The sequence below is a fragment of the Lampris incognitus genome, chromosome 12 (assembly GCF_029633865.1).
Source record: "Lampris incognitus isolate fLamInc1 chromosome 12, fLamInc1.hap2, whole genome shotgun sequence".
NCBI classification, from domain to species: domain Eukaryota; kingdom Metazoa; phylum Chordata; class Actinopteri; order Lampriformes; family Lampridae; genus Lampris; species Lampris incognitus.
Window position 1 is genome coordinate 21,960,437 of NC_079222.1, and position 19,071 is coordinate 21,979,507.

Here is a 19,071-nt window from a genome sequence, read left to right on the forward strand (position 1 = left end):
GTTCTTAGAAATGAAGGCTATTCCATGCGAGAAATTGCTAAGAAATTGAAGATTTCCTACACCGGTGTGTACTACTCCCTTCAGAGGACAGCATAAACAGGCTCTAACAGGTACTATTTAATGAAGATGCCAGTTGGGGACCTGTGAGGCGTCTGTTTCTCAAACTAGAGACTCTAATGTACTTATCTTCTTGCTCAGTTGTGCAACGCGGCCTCCCACTTCTTTTTCTACTCTGGTTAGAGCCTGTTTGTGCTGTCCTCTGAAGGGAGTAGTACACACCGGTGTAGGAAATCTTCAATTTCTTAGCAATTTCTCGCATGGAATAGCCTTCATTTCTAAGAACAAGAATAGACTGTCGAGTTTCAGATGAAAGTTCTCTTTTTCTGGCCATTTTGAGCGTTTAATTGACCCCACAAATGTGATGCTCCAGAAACTCAATCTGCTCAAAGAAGTGCCCATCCAACCAATCCAACTTGTGGGAGCTGCTTCTGGAAGCGTGGGGTGCAATTTCTCCAGATTACCTCAACAAATTAACAGCTAGAATGCCAAAGGTCTGCAATGCTGTAATTGCTGCAAATGGAGGATTCTTTGACGAAAGCAAAGTTTGATGTAAAAAAAATCTTATTTCAAATACAAATCATTATTTCTAACCTTGTCAATGTCTTGACTCTATTTTCTATTCATTTCACAACATATGGTGGTGAATAAGTGTGACTTTTCATGGAAAACACAAAATTGTTTGGGTGATCCCAAACTTTTGAACGGTAGTGTATATATATCAGCTAAATATATGAAAATATAACATATGTATTGAATGTGACAACATTTTATCCATGTGGAGTGGAGATGACTGATGATTCGTGAATATCTCTTTTTGAACCACTCTAAAAACCTTACTTTATCACATAACCAACTCTTTCAGTTAAACCACTCATTTTTAACAAGAAATGTAATTTAAAGGTAATCTGGTTATTCCTGCAGAAGCTCTGGAGAAACAAACTATTTGTCAAAGCAAATACATTTTTCTCTGGTTTTTGTGTTTCTTACCTGTTTCTGCTGAATGTTGTACATCATCTCTATTTATTGACACAGCAATATGTTATTTGTTAATGACAGTGGTAAGTAAAGACGAAAAAGGCAGAACCGAGGTAAGGTGTCATAATTGTCTAGCTGCAAATTTGTTTACCTATAGGCATCCACATGCTAAATGAGGTTCGTTAGAGATCAGAAGCGCAATTGTATAGGTCATCAGTAATGGACACAAGCGTTTCTGAAATGTAAATTATGTTGAGGAGGAAAGAGAGGTTTTTCCTTGTAACAGACACAGTAAGACGGATCCACTGCATTTTAGGTGTGAGGAAACAGCCAGTGAATACTAATATCTAGTCTTGTGGGAGGTGAAAGAAATTCTTTGCGGATAATAATCATTTCCTTATTACTTTACCTACTTGCCAACTTAGCTATTAAATATGATCTCTAAATGATAGTCATTGATTTTTTTTTTTCATGCGGAACAACACATTTGTGCATTTTGTGTCCCATTGTGTTGAACGTCTTGATGCATGCTCAATAATCCAGGTAAGAAAATCAAAGAAGGTTGAATCAGTTCATCCAGATGAACTGATTCAACCCTCTTCCATTGTGTTGAACATTTCTCATCACATGAACAAATCTGCATGGGTATCAATAAAGACTTAATCTTGTACTTTCTTATTGATACGTTGCTGATGTAAGGAGAACTATGTGATCAGCATTGTCTGGTTAATCAGATATGAGTCAGGATTGAATCAGATACACACCTATAGACAAACAAAAATGCACTCATGGGTGTATACACGTATCGCCCGTCCATCCCTACCCCAACATATCCCCATCAGAAACGGCCTTGGGTGAGATATGAATCAATGTAGCAGTCAAGTGAATCCAGGTGAGATAGAAATCCGCTTACAGTCCCCTGATCTCAATCAGCAGTGCAGAAACCCCATGGTGGGTGCTTTACCCTTTCTTCAAAATCACAGAGCCCCAGGATACGAAGGCGCCACAATAGGGGGACAACTATGACAGGGAAGACATTGAGATTACATCTCAGATGCTGTGCACTGCTCTGCGGGAGGTTTTGGCAGTACCTGGGAAAGAGCCCGTGAGTTTGAATTCAGAGAACCGATGTGAACTGAGACAAGATCACATGTGGCCTGTGTTAGATAAGAGTAACTTGTTATTGGCTATGTGAACGGAGAGATTGTCTTTCTCATACAGTGGGTGCAATGCGGTGTGTCGGCTCAGGTTTTAGCAAACTGATTCTCAACTTTTTTTTTCTCTTTTTTGTAAATTGGTGCAGTGATAAATAGTTTCAGGGTCCTAACTAAATTCTGCTTTGGTTACACAACAGCTGTGGGGATGTGAGACCAACAATGTGTGAAAATGATGAAGTTAGATATGTAGCAGACCAGCTTGTAATAAATGGAGTGGATTATCTCTTGATTTATTTGTTTTGGGCACTTGGGTGGGGGGTGATTTATTTGTTAATACAGTACTTAAATACAGATGCACACAGGGGGACTTGCCCCAAACTGCTTCTTTTTTGGGGGGGGGTTCCCCCTTTTTCACCCCAATTGTACCCGGCCAATTGCCCTACTCTTCCTGGTCGCTACTCCACCCCCTCTGCCGATCCGGGGAGGGCTGCAGACTACCACATGCCTCCTCTGATACATGTGGAGTCGCCATCCGCTTTTCACCTGACAGTGAGGAGTTTCACCAGGGGGATGTAGCGCGTGGGAGGATCACGCTATTCCCCCCAGTCCCCCCCCCCCCCGAACAGGCGCCCCATCCAACCAGAGGAGGCGATAGTGCAGGGACCAGGACACATACCCACAGTCGGCTTCCCACCCGCAGACAACGTCCAGTTGTGTCTGTAGGGATGCCTGAACAAGCCGTAGGTAACACAGGGATTTGAACCAGGATCCCCATGTTAGTAGGCAAAGGAATAGATGTCTATGCTACACGGACGCCCCTAAACTGCTTTGTTAAGCTATTAAATAGTTTTTTCCCCCCACACTCAGTATTATTATTATTTATTATTATTTGTTATTTTCTTTTTTTTTAATGAACATTAACAACAATATAAGGCAACATCCTTGACAAATCAGAATCCTTAAAAAATTACCCTTTCAGTGTGCTTTTCAGAGAAAAGTGCATTTTACTCCTTCATTATAGGGAAAGTTTGTCCTAATGGGCAATACAGTATAACCAACATCAAGTTGTACATGTTTGAGTATTGAGCTGTAGCACAATATCGTAGCACACACTAATCTAAAACATTTGGCTTCCCTTTTTACTAGGGTAAATACAGTGTCATCATATTGTTTTCCATCCGGTCCCAAGCCCTTCCTCTGTACTAGAGTATTTGATTGGGCCAGTTAGTTATTTGTGATGATCTGAGAGAGACCCCTCCAGCAGCCTGTTGGTTACTGACCATAATTAATGGACACCCTATTCCACTTTGCGTAAAGTTTTTACTGAGCTTGTAAATGAGCCTACTTCATGAACAACCCTTGATCAACCTCTATTTAACCCCAGTAGAGTAACTAGATAACAAAAAAAGAATGGTGATGGTGCTCACGTGACTCGGGTCCCGGGCTGATCTGCTGACCTCAGGACACTGCTTGGCATCCTCCTCATCATATTCTAAATATATTTTATAATTCCATTGTAATTCTGCTATCCTCTTTCAATGTTGTATTCTGTAAATTGAGTAAACTCAACATCCATTGCATGTTGTCCGTCTTGAATGAGAGATCCCTCCTCTGTCGCTTTCCCTGAGGTTTCTTCCTCTTTTTTTTGCCGTTAATTTTTTTTTTTTTTTTTTTTTTTTTTAGGGAGTTGTTCCTTATCTGATGCGAGGGTCTAAGGACAGGATGGTGTGTTGCTGTAAGGCCCCCTGAGGCAAATTTGTAATTTGCGATATTGGGCGATGCAAATAAAATTGACTTGACTTGACTTGGCTAGATGGTTCCATATAAATAATTGAAGTATGTTTTTTAACTCTTGTAAATTAACATTTTACCAAACTAATCTGACTTCCAAAACTTTCATAAGCACTGTAATTGCAAAACATGCTTGATAAATGAGGCCCACTCACTTCACTTCAGCTCGACTTGAAGATTGCTTACTGAGTCTGCCAGTCACTTCATCAGCTGCTAGTTTATTTGCACCACAGGCTATTTAATAGGAGGTGTATATCCAATACAGTCAGCACTCAGGCCCTCTATCTGTGTCAGCCAGGTCTATCTTCATTATCATAAAGACATGCATTTTCCTCCCTTCAGGGAAATAGAGCATGCCAAAAAAAGGTTCCGTTCTGTCTGTTCATGTGGCATTATTAGTGGTGTGCATGTATAGAGGTTTACTTTGTATGATTGTAAACATGGTATTTATTTGTATTCCTGTGGAAAAGGTAACACTGTTTTTGAAAAGACTGAGAATTGCATGCTTTCTGTTGTGGTTTATGGATGAATTTAAAGCGAAACAATCTCCAAAACAGCCTCAAATTTAGCCTAAGAGGCGGCTGATTATATACTGAATAAGAAACCTATTGCAGTAATGTGCATGCAGGAGCTCGGGTATGAAGGAGGTGTGAAATAGATGGTGAATGCTTAACGGATGGTGGTTTCTCTATGCAAGTCAATAAACTAACATCTATGTTTTCCCTCTGATGTTTTTCTCCTACCTAAAAACCAAATGAGCATTCCCAGCTAAGTGTTAGATCGCAAAAGTAGAAATCCATTATATTTTAATGGTCAATAATCCAACAGCAAATGACGAGTTTCCACCAGACGGTCCTTTAACAATGTATGCAATTTCACAATGATTAACTGTAAAGGTTTTAGATTAAACAGAGTTGTAAATGAGTGCACATTTTTGGAACAAAATGGATCAGCTGTTGAAGCCATACCAATGCTTTAAATTCAATTTTGCCAGGCATTGATTTGTTTTTGGGTAGCATGGTGGTGCAGTGGTTAGTGCAGTCGCCTCACAGCAAGAAGGTCCTGGGTTCGAGCCCCGGAGTAGTCCAACCTTGGGGGTCGTCCTGGGTCGTCCTTTGTGTGGGGTTTGCATGTTCTCCCAGTGTCTGTGTGGGTTTCCTTCGGGTGCTCCGGTTTCCTCTCACAGTCCAAAGACATGCAGGTCAGGTGAATCGGCCGTACTAAATTGTCCCTAGGTGTGAATGTGTGTGTGTATGTGTGTGTGTGTGTGTGTGTGTGTGTGTGTGTGTGTGTGTGTGTGTGTGTGTGTGTGTGTGTGGGCCCTGGGACGGACAGGCGGCCTGTCCAGGGTGTTTCCCCGCCTGCCACCCAATGACTGCTGGGATAGGCTCCAGCATCCCCACGACCCAGAGCAGGATAAGTAGTTTGGGGAATGGATGGATGGATGATTTGTTTTATTTAGTAAGGAATTATAGTTTATAGTCATCAGTAGATAATTACAAGAACACACAACTGTATAGTTGTATGTACAACCCTGACAAATGGTTATGACTATTGCATTGCACCAGTGACAAAGACAAGCTAGACCTATGAATAGAAGATGATAAATTGTCATAAAAATTGTCACCATTTGTTTAATTAAACTTCAAAAGAGGGCATGCCCAGATTTTTTCCCAAGTTGTGAGTCAACTTCCCTCATAACTTAAAAGATACTAAGACAAGAAGCACTTTGACAAGAAGCACTTGTGATCAGAGGACTAACACTTTTGAGACTAATTCACCTTGCTCCGACATTTGTCTCAAAAATCTGTAAACAAATGAGCCAATCCTCATGATTTTGTTATTCACAAAAGCAGATTCAAAACTTTAATTATCATGTAAATATAACATCTGTTGAATAGTTTAACTTAAATTTAGAAATATCGGCCTTTTTGTAGAAACATTTTCCATAGGTACAAATTCATAGGTATATTTGTGTTGACATTTGTCATTTACTATATATGTTTTCAAGCTACTATGGGCATGTACAAATCACATATGCTGCATTTATTTATTGTTTACCTGAATTTATTTATTTTGAGATACATCTGAGCCCATGTGTTGTGGCTGTTCTTGGTATTTCTTGCTACCACTTTTCATGTCTGTTGCAATGACTGACAGTAGCATCCAGTGGTGGAAGAAGACTTATGAAGGAGGGAAGGATGTTCAAGCTGGGCTCGTATGCTGATGATAAGCCTTTTATGCTAATAAAGCCAGACTGAGGATACCAGCCAAGTTAACTTCTACTCTACACATTTCTGTTTGTGGAAAGGAAGGAGAAACAATAGAGCAATTATGCAGTTATGCAATAATCAATTTAGTAGGATTTATTCGTTTGAAATAAAGGTGGGCAGAGCGTCTGGGATGTAGAACTAGAAATAACTTTACTTTACATATATATACATAAGAAAAAAGATGAAAGAAAGCCACTTTATTTTGTCATTGTTCAGTTACAATGACATTTGTTTTCTGCATTTAACCCACCCTGTTGTGTAGGAGCAGCGGGCAGCTGCAGCGTACGGGGACCAGCTCCAGTTCTCCTTTCCATTACTTGTTCAGGGGCACAGGCAGGGGTAATAACTCTAACATGCATGTTTTTGATAGATAGATAGATAGATAGATAGATAGATAGATAGATAGATAGATAGATAGATAGATAGATAGATAGATAGATAGATAGATAGATAGATAGATAGATAGATAGATAGATAGATAGATAGATAGATAGATAGATAGATAGATAGATAGATAGATAGATAGATAGATAGACAGAATGACAGACAGACAGACAGACAGACAGACAGACAGACAGACAGACAGACAGACAGACAGACACAGACACAGACAGACAGACAGATACATACATAAATATGAAAGTCTAATTCATGTAATTTAATTCAAAATGGTTTCAAAATGTTATTCATGTTTATATTTCTTCCCTAGTTGACCATTAGGGCGTGTTCACACAATTCTGATTTTCCTTAAGACTGAAAAGTCGCACTGTCTCAAATGTGCCTGAAGGTCCCATCTACATGCTAATATTCCCCTGTAGTCATTCTGTAGTGTAGTTTCTGGAAATATGCTTACAATTCCTACTGTTACTTTCTCCACGTCATTCTTAGTCTTGCTGTTTTTGTAAACTGTTGGTTGCATGTAGCATGAAATTCCACTTCACCTTCATTGTGATTGTTCAATGGGTGATGTCAGGTGTGGTCAACATACTGTGTGCGTCTCTAAAAAACATAACAGCAACTTCACATGTTCTCATTCTGGCGTATAATGATGTCCCTCAATGATTTTTTTTTCTTTCAGTGTGACCATTTGCAGTGCATCTTGCATCCATTCTTATTGTATTTCCCTGTGCAAAAAAAAAGCAATTAAAAACAAACAAATAAATAAAAAATCAAAACAGCCTTTGAATCAGTTCGCCATGGAATAAACCAAGAGGTCACTGTCCATCTTTTCATTTGGACATCTTTTTTTTAGTTGCCCTTTTAATTAAGGATTTGTTGTACTCTAAAGCAGTTCTCCATATGACCTCTGATATTACATGAGCAGAGTGCGCAACCTTAGGGAAGATAAGTCTTTCTTGATGTCAAGACTTTAGAAGCAGAACTGTGTGTTACAGTTACATACTGCGAATCTCAGAGAGTTATTCGTTTTGTTTGTTGTCTTTACTGTTAAACTTGGGTTAGTTGGGCAGCTTTCTTGTCTTAGACTTGATCAGACAGAGCACTGAAATACAGAATAAGAAATATAGGACACAGAGACAAGGTGAAGACAAACAGTAGAAGTCCTGATTCAGACCAGAGGTCAGGATGCTGTGTGCATGCCGAGCTAATACGGTCTGCTTATCTGGCTGAGCACCAGAAAGACCCATGGAATGGCTTCTGAGAGCTAAATTTGGTTTATGTCATTCTTTTTTTATGCTGTTGACCTTTCAGCTTTGTGCAATACGGCTCTCATTTAAAAACTCTCCAATCCCTTGTTTTGCCTCCCTCCTATCTTTTTATTTTGTTGTTACTAGTAGAGTTATTAGTATTAGTTTTTCAATTTTGTTGGTGGTTTCATAGATCAGCAGCAAATTATACTTCAGCTAAAGGAAAACTGCCCTAAAATATAACAATGCTAAACAATGGGAAATGATATATAAACGTTTTACAGTAAAGGTGAGGCATATAGAAGGAAATGACATCAACGTAAAAGTGATTTTCCTTAATGATGTCTATGAACCTCTGAATTGATATGAGGGTCATAGGATTTAAATACATTGTTAGAAATCAAGTTAGAAGTCAATTGGAATATATTTTTCAGTAGAAATGAACATGTTTTTGGTGTATTCTGAAGCAATATTTTATCATATTAATCAGCATAGGTCTGTAACATTTTGAAAATATGTAATCAAAATTAAGCAAATGGAATTATTTTTAAGTTATGTCCACTAAACATTTGTCCAACTTCACTGTCAAAATCTACTCACTGACCGAAAATTTGACTTATGATCATGCACATCCCTGGACACAACCTTATCATGTCGTAGGCCATGGAGCCAGCTGAAGAGAGCATGTTGGACAGGGCTGGAGTGTGACGCCGTACAGTGCAATACTGATTTATCTCCAGTGACAGGGGACCCAGCTCAGCATGCTAATGGCGATACCGTCATTAATCATGCAAGACCTGGCCATGCCCGCAGGAAATTAATTAACTCTTAACAATCTACACAAGCTCATGATTCAGAATGGCCAATTCATTGCAGGATTGCGTATGTTGTGTGTGCTATACATTTCCACCAGCATATAAACTCACCTTCACAGATGCATGTGGGGTTATCTCACATACAGTTGTAACCTCCAGAGTGACTTGCCAAAGCCAAAGCCACATTTCTGTTCATAGTATAGTCAGGATCAGAGAACTAATCATCAGTCGCTTTAGAGGTCACCTATATGGCGGGGTATCTTAATTAATAAATCGATGTTTTCCTATAAACACTGTATTTCCTATCCATTATCCATTATCCAAGCCACTTATCCTAATTGAGGTCATGGGATGCTGGAGCCTATCCCAGCAGTCACTGGGGGGCTAAAAGTGCATCTATCGCCATCTTACAATGCTGTGATTGTAAACATTCCCAAATCATCTGTGATTAGTACACATGGCCATTGAAACTCTAGTTAATGGTCACGCCTATTTGCATATGAAACCAATTGTTGGTTTCGGTCGTTATGCAACCCCGTGCTGGTAGGCAACGGAATAGACCACTATACTACCCGGACGCCTGCCACTATATCGTTTGTAAGGGTGGGGATACCTGCAGTCAGTTTAGCTTGAAGAGGTCACTTAGACGAGTGATGAAACTTTGCTGTCATTAAATGTTGCGTCCAAATGAACTGATTCAACTTTCTTTGGTCATTTGCAATGATATGCATGTTAATTTCGGTTTGGATTTTGCATGGAAAGTATGACAACTGCTAGAAATATACCAAATGCCTCACTACAAATTAATGTAACTCAAATGTGAAGTGATGTGAGTGAGGGAGGATGAATACTGCAAGACAGCTTGAACTTTGACCAAGATAGCCGTTTATTAGTTTTCCAATCCTTTTCAGTAAGTGGTTTTGACCAATTCTATGACTTTTGTTTAAGGATTTTTAGCCTATAAATGTACATATAAAAATTATGTAGAATTAATTAATTCAGATGATTTAACTTTTTAATGTAAACTTATATGAAATAATGAATGGTGACTGCAATGCATTGAGGCTGGCAGTAACATGCCCAGGGTGGCCAACTATGGTCCGGGGCATAGAGTGAAATTTTGAACTTTCCATGCAATTGCGCGTGCGAGGACATGTACACATCAGTTTTTGCACTACTTTATAGTGCTCACTAAAGTGAGGCTAAGGTGAGGGTTTAACATTAATTTAAACTCTAGCTAATGGTTATTAGCATGTACACCTGTACTATGTTGCATCAATGATTGGTGGAGATTATGTTAAAGGTTTAGAGCTTAAATTCAAGGCGATAGCAAGTAGGAGTGCTGATCGAGGATCAATCTCACAATCTAGGTCATAAACAAAAAGAATAGGATGTGAAGGGGAAAACCTTATCCTTAACTCTACTTGGACTAGATATGTCATTTGTAATACAAGGTTATTTCATGTATCACAGACATTTCCGTTGAGATTGATCCCGTCCAGATTGGATGAAAAGCAGACACATGAGAGATAATAGAAAGCATCACTGAAGTTAAGGTTATAATCATTCAGTAACATCCTACGATGCAGGAGGGGAAAAAACAATTGTTAGGGAGTATGTTCTGAGAATGGATGTTGGTTGAGAATGAATTTTGCAGCCTTGACCGTTTACTGACATGTGGTTTGTTTGTGGAGTCTGACACCATGAGACAGGACCTAAAAGCATGAGCATTGGCAGCTGCATACCATAGATTTTAACGCCACTAGCTGCAATGTTAACACAAGCATTGTTAAAGGCATTTCACTTATGCTAATAAAGTTAGTGAGTGCTGTGAAAAACAGCTGCGTTTGAAAGTACTTTTGTGTGGTGGACACCAAGTTCTGTCTTAAAGAAACCAACAACACCACCAATATATTTTCTTTTGTCAGTGGTCTTGGGTCACACAACACTGATGTGCAACAATCCTCTGCTAATATTTAGAGTACAAGGCATTGTAATGAACCGAGTACGAGGGGCATGAACACTTTACACTTTATGTTTTTTTTGGTACAAAACTTGGTATGAATTTTCTCAATAGAATATCTGGTGATCTCAGCAAATTTCAAAGTGATCATGTGATCACAGTCTCAAATATAAGATGAAATATCACAGGCCACGCCCACCGGAAGTACTTTTACCAAATTTCTGATTATGAATACTTGGCCCAATAGCACATTTCATGATATTTGGTCAATCCGCTTATGATATATAAATATCTAGAATTTGTGGCGCCCCCTATGGGAAATATTGTAATACTTTTGCACACATGCTTATTGAACATTAAACGTTTCAGAAGAATCAAGCAAATTGTCACAGAGTTGGAGTCTTTTTTTTTAGGCCATATATTTTTTTTATTTGCTAATATCACAACCATCTTTTGAGGTATCAACATTTCCTTCACAATTTTAGAAAGCCGAACCTGCCTAGATGACACATAGCAAAGGGAGTTGACATCAGACCAACTAGGTGTAGGAGTACGGAAAAAAAAAATTTTTTTTCAAAAAATAAAATGACAGAAAACTCATTATGGTGAATTTTATGGGCTTTATGAGTAGATCTGTTTGTTATGACCTAAAGCAGATGTGTGAGAAATGACATGCACTTACGTCACATGGGATGGCCATGGAAATGTTTTGCCTTTTTTCTGGTGTCCCACCGGCTCTTGACTGATGTTGCCTGGCGTTGACACAGATTCACTAAATGACTTGCATTCTCTCCTTACAAATTTTATTACCCAGTACATTTAAATTTGTTTTGCTACATTTTATGCATTAACTGTATATATTCTACATTACCTCATGCTGTGTGTAATCTACGTTGGCACACTAGAATTCTGTTATTTTTGTGTATTTTGTGCATTCAACACCAATTGCATGTCTGTTCGTCCTGAAAGAGGGAGGACTCTGTTGCTCTTCCTGAGGTTTCTCCCATTTTGTTTACAGATAAGGTTTTCTTGTGGAGTGTTTCCTCATTCATGTCTAGGGTCCAGTAATAGAGGGTGTCATATATTGTTGCATATTGTACTGATTGTAAAGCCCTCCGGGACTACCTTGTGATATAGGGCTATATAAATACACTTGATTTGACTTATCTTATTTCCAGACCCAAAGTCAACCCACTGTGTTAACATAAAAAGCTTGAGATGAAAACCATACATACAGACTGACTAGAATCTTGAAATTCAGCACAGAAGACAGACACAAGCAATACTTAGTAAATAATCGCTGACTTTTATGCTGATAGTGAACCCAATCTAAGACTGGCAGAGTATTAAATGGAGGCTACAGCATGATATACTCTACCAGTAACGTTAAGGCACATTTATCAAAAATATATAGGCTACACATTCAGCCACATGGGAAAAAAAAACACACCACAGCATTAGTGCATAATAAAAAACCTTCACTAATGCTTGAAAAGTGCTGCACAGCCACAGTATATAGTGTTGATAGAAAATGATCTGAACCACTGAAATGAATCATTTTTAATAACAGTTTTGTAGCGATGTGCTTCACATCTTTGATACTATGGGCGAGATGTACTAAGAGAAGGGCAAATTAGCACAAGTTTGTCAACAATTGGCACCGATGAGGATAGCCAATTTAACATGGTATCTACTAAAACCTGATGGGATAATTCATCCAAATGTGACCAGCACTATATAAACACAATTTGCGCACATGTCACTTCATTTGTTCCAAGCACATTCAGGAACTTTGCTCTATTATAAAAACCCTATTTGATTGCATTGGAAGTATCGTGGATGTTTGGGAAATGCATATCATTCTGCAGTCTTGAGATTAGTGTATTAAGGACTTGCGACAGCGTGGGTGGTAATGGTCTGAGTGCGCTCATCAGTTCAGTATTCTTATTTCAAATTGATGATAAAAAATTAGAACATTTTAACTAATATCTCAAAATCGTGATTAATTGCTTCTCGAATGAAAAAAGTGGGATTTTCAGCTCATTTTTTCAATTGTTCATATGGTTTATAGTTTGAAAAATGGAAAACTGCAATAGCCTACACCAAAATGCCACCAGTCACTGAAATGAACTGGACCCAATTAAATTAAGTTTGGTCAGAGTTTTGTTGTTGCTGGGGTTGTGTGATTTCTTCTGGTTTGTGGTTCCACATCTTCTCCAGTGAAACAAGAATAATGTGAGTTGGCAGGTGATAGTTTGTAAACTAGTTTCCTCTGTCATTATAACTGAACTTATTCCTTTATGACACTCCCTGTCTATATCTTGCAGTGTCTTCCCCGAGTTACAATGAGCTCAGCCATGTGAGTAGCACAAAGAGTTAGGACAAGCTTTTCAAAGGTGTCAAATAGCACTAACATCATATTTCCCAACAGCCAGAGGTGTAAAAACCTGGTCCAGAAAGTGGAAGTCCAAACCGTGTATTTGCTCCACCCATGTTACTAAACCAGCTGATTTCATTCACTAGTTACCTCTACCTAGTTGAGGTGTGGTGTTGACAAGACTTCTTCTGGATCAGGCATCAGGAACACTTTATGAAATGAAATGAAATGAAATATTGTTTCCCCAGCCGACAGCAGCGCAACGCAAAGACAAAACACATATCCAAAAATGACAATAATTACAAGAGCACACATATCCGAACTAACACATACTATATCCAGACTGACCCATATTTCCAAACTAAACAAAAAAATCACTGTCCAAGGGAACAAACGCCAGCCAGGATAACTGTTGGAACTGTCGGTCTGCATGAGCTAACAGTTAGCTTAGCCTGCCCCGCTTCCTCGTCCTGTCAGATCGCCCTCAGTGTTTCCTTTTTGGTTAGGAGTTAGGGGGACGTAGCGTGTGGGAGGATCATGCTATTTCCCCCAGTTCCCTCTCCCCCTCAACAGGCGCCCTGACCGACCGGAGGAGGTGCTAGTGCAGCGACCGGGACAAATACCCACATCCGGCTACCCAACCGCAGACACGGCCAATTTCAAGATTCAAGATTCTTCTTCAGTTGTGTCTATAGGGATGCCCGACCAAGCTGGAGGTAACACGGGGATTCGAACTGGCGATCCCGATGTTGGTAGGCAACGCAATTGACCGTTATGGTAACCAGACGCCCCAACCTGTGGTGATTTTATTTACAGTAAACCAGTTCATTCGTGTCTTGGAGACTAGAAATAGGAACTCCCAAAACTGAATTTTAATAACGTTCTGATTTTTGCTTCTCCCTGATCTGGGTCTTGGGTGCCCTAAAATTTCTTAACAAAACATTGTGATAAATTACAGATTTATTTGTAAAAAGTGAGTGACCAAAATTGTAATAACCCTCTTTTCATGTCAGTAAAGAGCTGCACGCTGCACATGTAGAGAACATAAAGGTCTCACTGCCCACATTTGTAATTAGCTGTGCATGGTTTAAAGATATTCACTGAGCACGGCATACTCATAAAAAATGAGCTGTTTTCTCATTTTAAATGGTCATTTATGTAACACCCCCATGTCAGTGCATTTCATCCATCCTATTTGATAGAGGTCTCACTTAAGAGGCCAAACACAAAGGATTAGTAAATCTTAATGTGTTGATTATTTCACCCTAGCCTCCCACTCTGGCACCTGTGGACAAGCCGTACGTTATAGTGTGAGAGAGAGAGGAACATGTGAAATCAGAATATGTCTTGTTAATGGGATTGGAGTGTTTTAAAAAAGCAAAGCACTTTGCAGATAAAGGGACTGTTTATCCTGTTAATGTGTCACTTTAAATACATTAGAAGCCCTGGCTTGGCCGTCTGCCTTACTGATCTTGAACAGTGCAAGAGACAAACCATTTATAGATCCGCACATAAATTATCTTGGGTTTTGTGTGTGTGTGTGTGTGTGTGTGTGTGTGTGTGTGTGTGTGTGTGTGTTTTGCTAGCTAACAATGCTAATTTCCGTGAGAAAAAGAAGGCAAGCCTTAAAGCAAGGGTCTCAAACTACTGGCCTGCGAGGCAGTTTTGTGTGGCCTGCAGAGAAATCTGGACCACACATCTATTTTACATACTACTTTTGTTTTTGATTTTTTTGTTTGTTTGTTTGGTTTTGTTTTTTTTGTTTTTTTTGTTTTGTTAAACATTTGTGTATTTCTAGTTCTGAGTACTCCGTTTAGTTGAGGCCAGATGCAGATGATGTAGCCTGTCAGTTTTGCATCTCTCTTTCTCTGTCTCTCTGTCTCTCTCCCTCTCTCCCCCCCCCCCCCCCCACACACACACGTAGCTGGGCAACACGAGTTACATCAACCCAGTAGGCTAGGCCCACTGCAAAATATCTCACGTGAGCTTGCTAACGTGAATTGTTTTCATTGTTTGCAGATGTTTTGTAAAAATGTCACTTTCAAAAGCCAAAAGAAAAGTTGACCAGAAGCACTGACAGTTCCAAAGAGAAATGGACATGCGACTACTTCTCCACTGACTTTAATACGTTCGCGATCTGTCTGATTTGCAAGGAAAGTTGCCATCCTGAAGGTTTTCAATCTGAAGCAACATCAGACTACTAAACATGCAGAGGAATGTGATTGGTTCAAAGTTGAGGAGAGAGAGAGAGAAAAGCAGCACACTTTCAAAAAGTCTGTCTTATCAGCAGAAAGTTTTTCACTAAGGCAAAAAAGACTGTGATACAACTGTCGAAGCTAGCTATGTGGTAATTGAGGCAATAGTGAAGGCTGGCAAGTCATTTTCTGAGAGACTGCATGCTGCAGGTAGTGAATATCGTTTGCCCAGAGAAGGCATCTTTTTTTTCGGAAACATCAGTCTCAGCCCAAATACAATGGCAGAATGGATCTGTGACTTGTCAGGCAATATTTACACACTGTTGTGTACGAAAGCAAATAACTATATGCACTATTCTTTGGCACTTGATGAAAGCACGGATGTAAATGACAGTGCTCAGCTCCCTATATTTGTATGGGGTATCAATGACTGTTTTGAGTTAACGGAAGAAGTGCTAACTTTATATCCAATGCAGGGAAAGACTACAGCCAAATATATATTTCAGGTGCTGTGCAATGCAATGAGGGTGCTGGTCTACCCTGGAATAAATTGGCTAGAATCACCACTGATGGTGCCCCGTCAATGTTGGGAAGAAAAAATGGGCTTGTAGCACTGATTCAAAGAAAGCTGGAGGAAGAGAATGTAAATCCTGCTATTGCATTGCGCTGCATCTTTCACCAGCAGGTACTCAACTGCATCAATTTTTCAAATCAATTTCATCAGCAGGTACTGTCAAATCTAGCAAATGCTTGAGATTTGACAGTGTTATGACTGTTGTGGTGAAATGCATTAATTACATCAGATCAAGTGGTTTACTACACCGTCAGTTCTGTGCGTTTCTGGAGGAAATAGATGCAACATAGGGATATGTGTTGCACTTCACAGAAGAAATGTGCTGGTTGAGCAGGGGCAGTGTCCTGGAAAAGGTTTTTTTGAATTGAGGGAGGCGATCAGAGAATTCATGAAAAAAGGCATGCTACATGTTCCTGAGCTTGATGATCCCAAATGGCTCATGGGTTTAGCTTTCTTAGTTGATATCCCTCAGGCACTTAACACTCTTAATTTAAAACTGCAGGGGCCAGACCAACTAGACTGTATAGCATTTGATAGTGTGAAAGCCGTCTCTGTGAAACTCCGTCCATCCATCCATCCATTCATTATCCAAACTGCTTATCCTGCTTGGAGTCAAGGTAAGATAGTACGTACAGTAATAAATATATGTACATTTAGTATGTTTAGTAGTTGAGTAGTTTAGCAGTGTTTAGTATGTTTAGTACATGGAAGTCTGTGAAACTCATATTATGAAAAGCACAGCTCACAGAGAAAAAAATTTGTCCACTTCCGAACATGTCAGTCAATTATTATTATTAATATTATTATTATTATTATTTTGGAATTTTCCCCCTTGTTCTCCCCAATTGTATTAGGCCAATTACCCTACTGTTCCGAGCCATCCCGGTCGCTGACTACCACATGCCTCCTCTGATACATGTGGAGTTGCCAGCCGCTTCTTTTCACCTGACAGTGAGGAGTTTCACCAGGGGGACGTAGCGCATGGGAGGATCACACTATTCCTCCCAGTTCCTCCTCCCCCCAGAATAGGGGCCCCAACTGACCAGAGGTGGCGCTGGTGCAGTGACCAGAACACATACCCACATCCGGCTTCCCACCTGCAGACACGGCCAATTGTGTCTGTAGAGACGCCAAACCAAGCCGGAGGTAACACGGGGATTTGAACCGCTGGTCCCCGAAATAGACCACTACGCTACCCGGATGCCATGTCAGTCAATTATTGATGATGGTGCTAGAGTCAATGCTGGTGAGTATGTGACTGCCATTGACAGTCTACAGCAGGAGTTTTAGCATCACAGTTCTGATTTCAAGACTCACAGCACCACTTTCCAGTTATTTGTAGACCCCTTCTCCTTTGATGTGGACAGAGCTCCAAGAACATTTCAAATGGAGCTCATAGACTTGCAGTGCAACACTGAGCTCAAGGCAAAGTTCAGAGAGAAGCACAAGGAAAGCAGGAGATGATTGGACAGTTTCTCAGAGAGCTTCCCAAAACATTCCCACAGTTGTCCAAACTGTTCAGGCAGGTCATTTGTCTTTTTGATAGCTCTTATCTGTGTGAGAAACTGTTTTCAACCATGATCTTAAATAAATCAAAGCGTAAGTCCAGACTGACCAATGAACATCTCCAGGCTGTCTTCAGGTTGTCCACTGCCCAGTCCCTGAAAGCAAAGATGCATCACCTGTGTCAGCAGAAGAAGTGCCAGGTTTCTGGCAAGAAGCAGGCTAAATATGTAGGCCAAGGCCAGGCTACACTATTTACATAGTTACCTATTCAATCTGAAAACTCTGAAAAAATGTGAAATAATAATTTAAAAAAAAGCAAAAATGATATGAAGGTTATATAGTCGAAAAGTTTTTTCTTCATCCCTATTGCACCAGCCCTCCTCCATAATACCGCCTGTCAAATGGCCCTCAGGTAATTTGAGTTTGAGACCCCTGCCTTAAAGCTAGGGTAGGCAGTTTTTCTTTTCTTTTTTTTGTTTGTTTGTTTGTTTATTTTTGTTTTTGTTTTGTTGTTTTTTTGCATCTTTGGGCAAAAATTCCATAATAACCTTTCAACATATTGTAATTCAAGTGGTCTGAGAGAAATCAAGACGTCTGCACCTCCTCCTGGCTCTATTCAGGCTTTAGAAAATCTAGTCCATGTTGGAATACTTTAGCCTATCACAGGTCATTTCAGAGAGAGGACATTCCTATTGGCTGTTCTACAAATGCAGATGCACATGTATGCAATCAATTCATGTCTGCCCCGCCCCGCCAGTCGCTTGTGGATGTCAGTCGCTTGTGGACTAGTTCTCCTTTTCTAACAGCCCCCTACACGAGTGTTTTATATTCAAAATATCAACAAGACCACCTCGAAATGGCTGCTTCACATGAGCAATATTAGTGTAACTAAGAGATTTGCTGAAAAACATAATTTTTACATGGCTAGATACAAGTTTCACGAGTCTTGCTTTGGCACTTCCTGGTTGTACACATGAATTATATGCCGTGCACGTCTGGCGGGTGGGGCTTAACGGAGTGATACAAGGCAGCAGAGAGAGGTGGAATGCTTTTCTTCGGAATGTTCATGTTGCCTATTGCAGCTCTAAACGTATGAAGTTATGACTCAATTGTTTAACTTTTGCTATGTAGATGTTTTTATTTTTTCATTTGTATTTTTATTTTATTTAGGTAAATAGGAATGTTAAATAAATATGTTACAGATGACCTTGACTGAAGAAACAAACATGCTGTCTCACAGACATAAACACGTGATATTAGGGGCTCTCTGCTAATATGAGATAAACTAAGTCCCATTGTTCCACTACAGGGCCAAAAGGAACATCCATTTGTTTACTCACTCTGTCACAACAGGCTCCCAAAGGTGTTTCAGCCCCACAACAAAACAAACACTGTTCTATAATTCATGGCTTACTTTGCACTTGTATCTGTTGTTGAACTACTGTTCAGGAAAATCTGAAAGACAATATTTGCTAACTGTGGCTGTGGATAACTATGTTTACCTTTTGTTGTAACATGTCTTCTAGTTTAAATAAACCATTCTGCTCTTTGACGGTATTCTTAAGAGAAAATCGAACATATATGGTTAAGAATGTGGCTTGACTTTTGGGTTGTTTTCAGTGAAAAAGGGCAGTGAATATCTTGGGTTTTATTAATGGGACTCCTGCTTACCCTTTAATACTGTTACACCTATTCCTTGACTGTATCCTTTAAAGTAATGGGTCACCTTGTCCGTCCTC

The 19,071-nt window shown here is 39.7% G+C and overlaps 1 protein-coding gene across 1 annotated transcript in view; it reads left to right on the plus strand.

Moving 5' to 3' along the window:
* The window catches only part of LOC130121572 (astrotactin-2), a 570,216-nt gene that overhangs the window by 51,583 nt on the left and 499,562 nt on the right, over positions 1–19,071 (plus strand). The gene's annotated exons all lie outside the window — the stretch shown is intronic.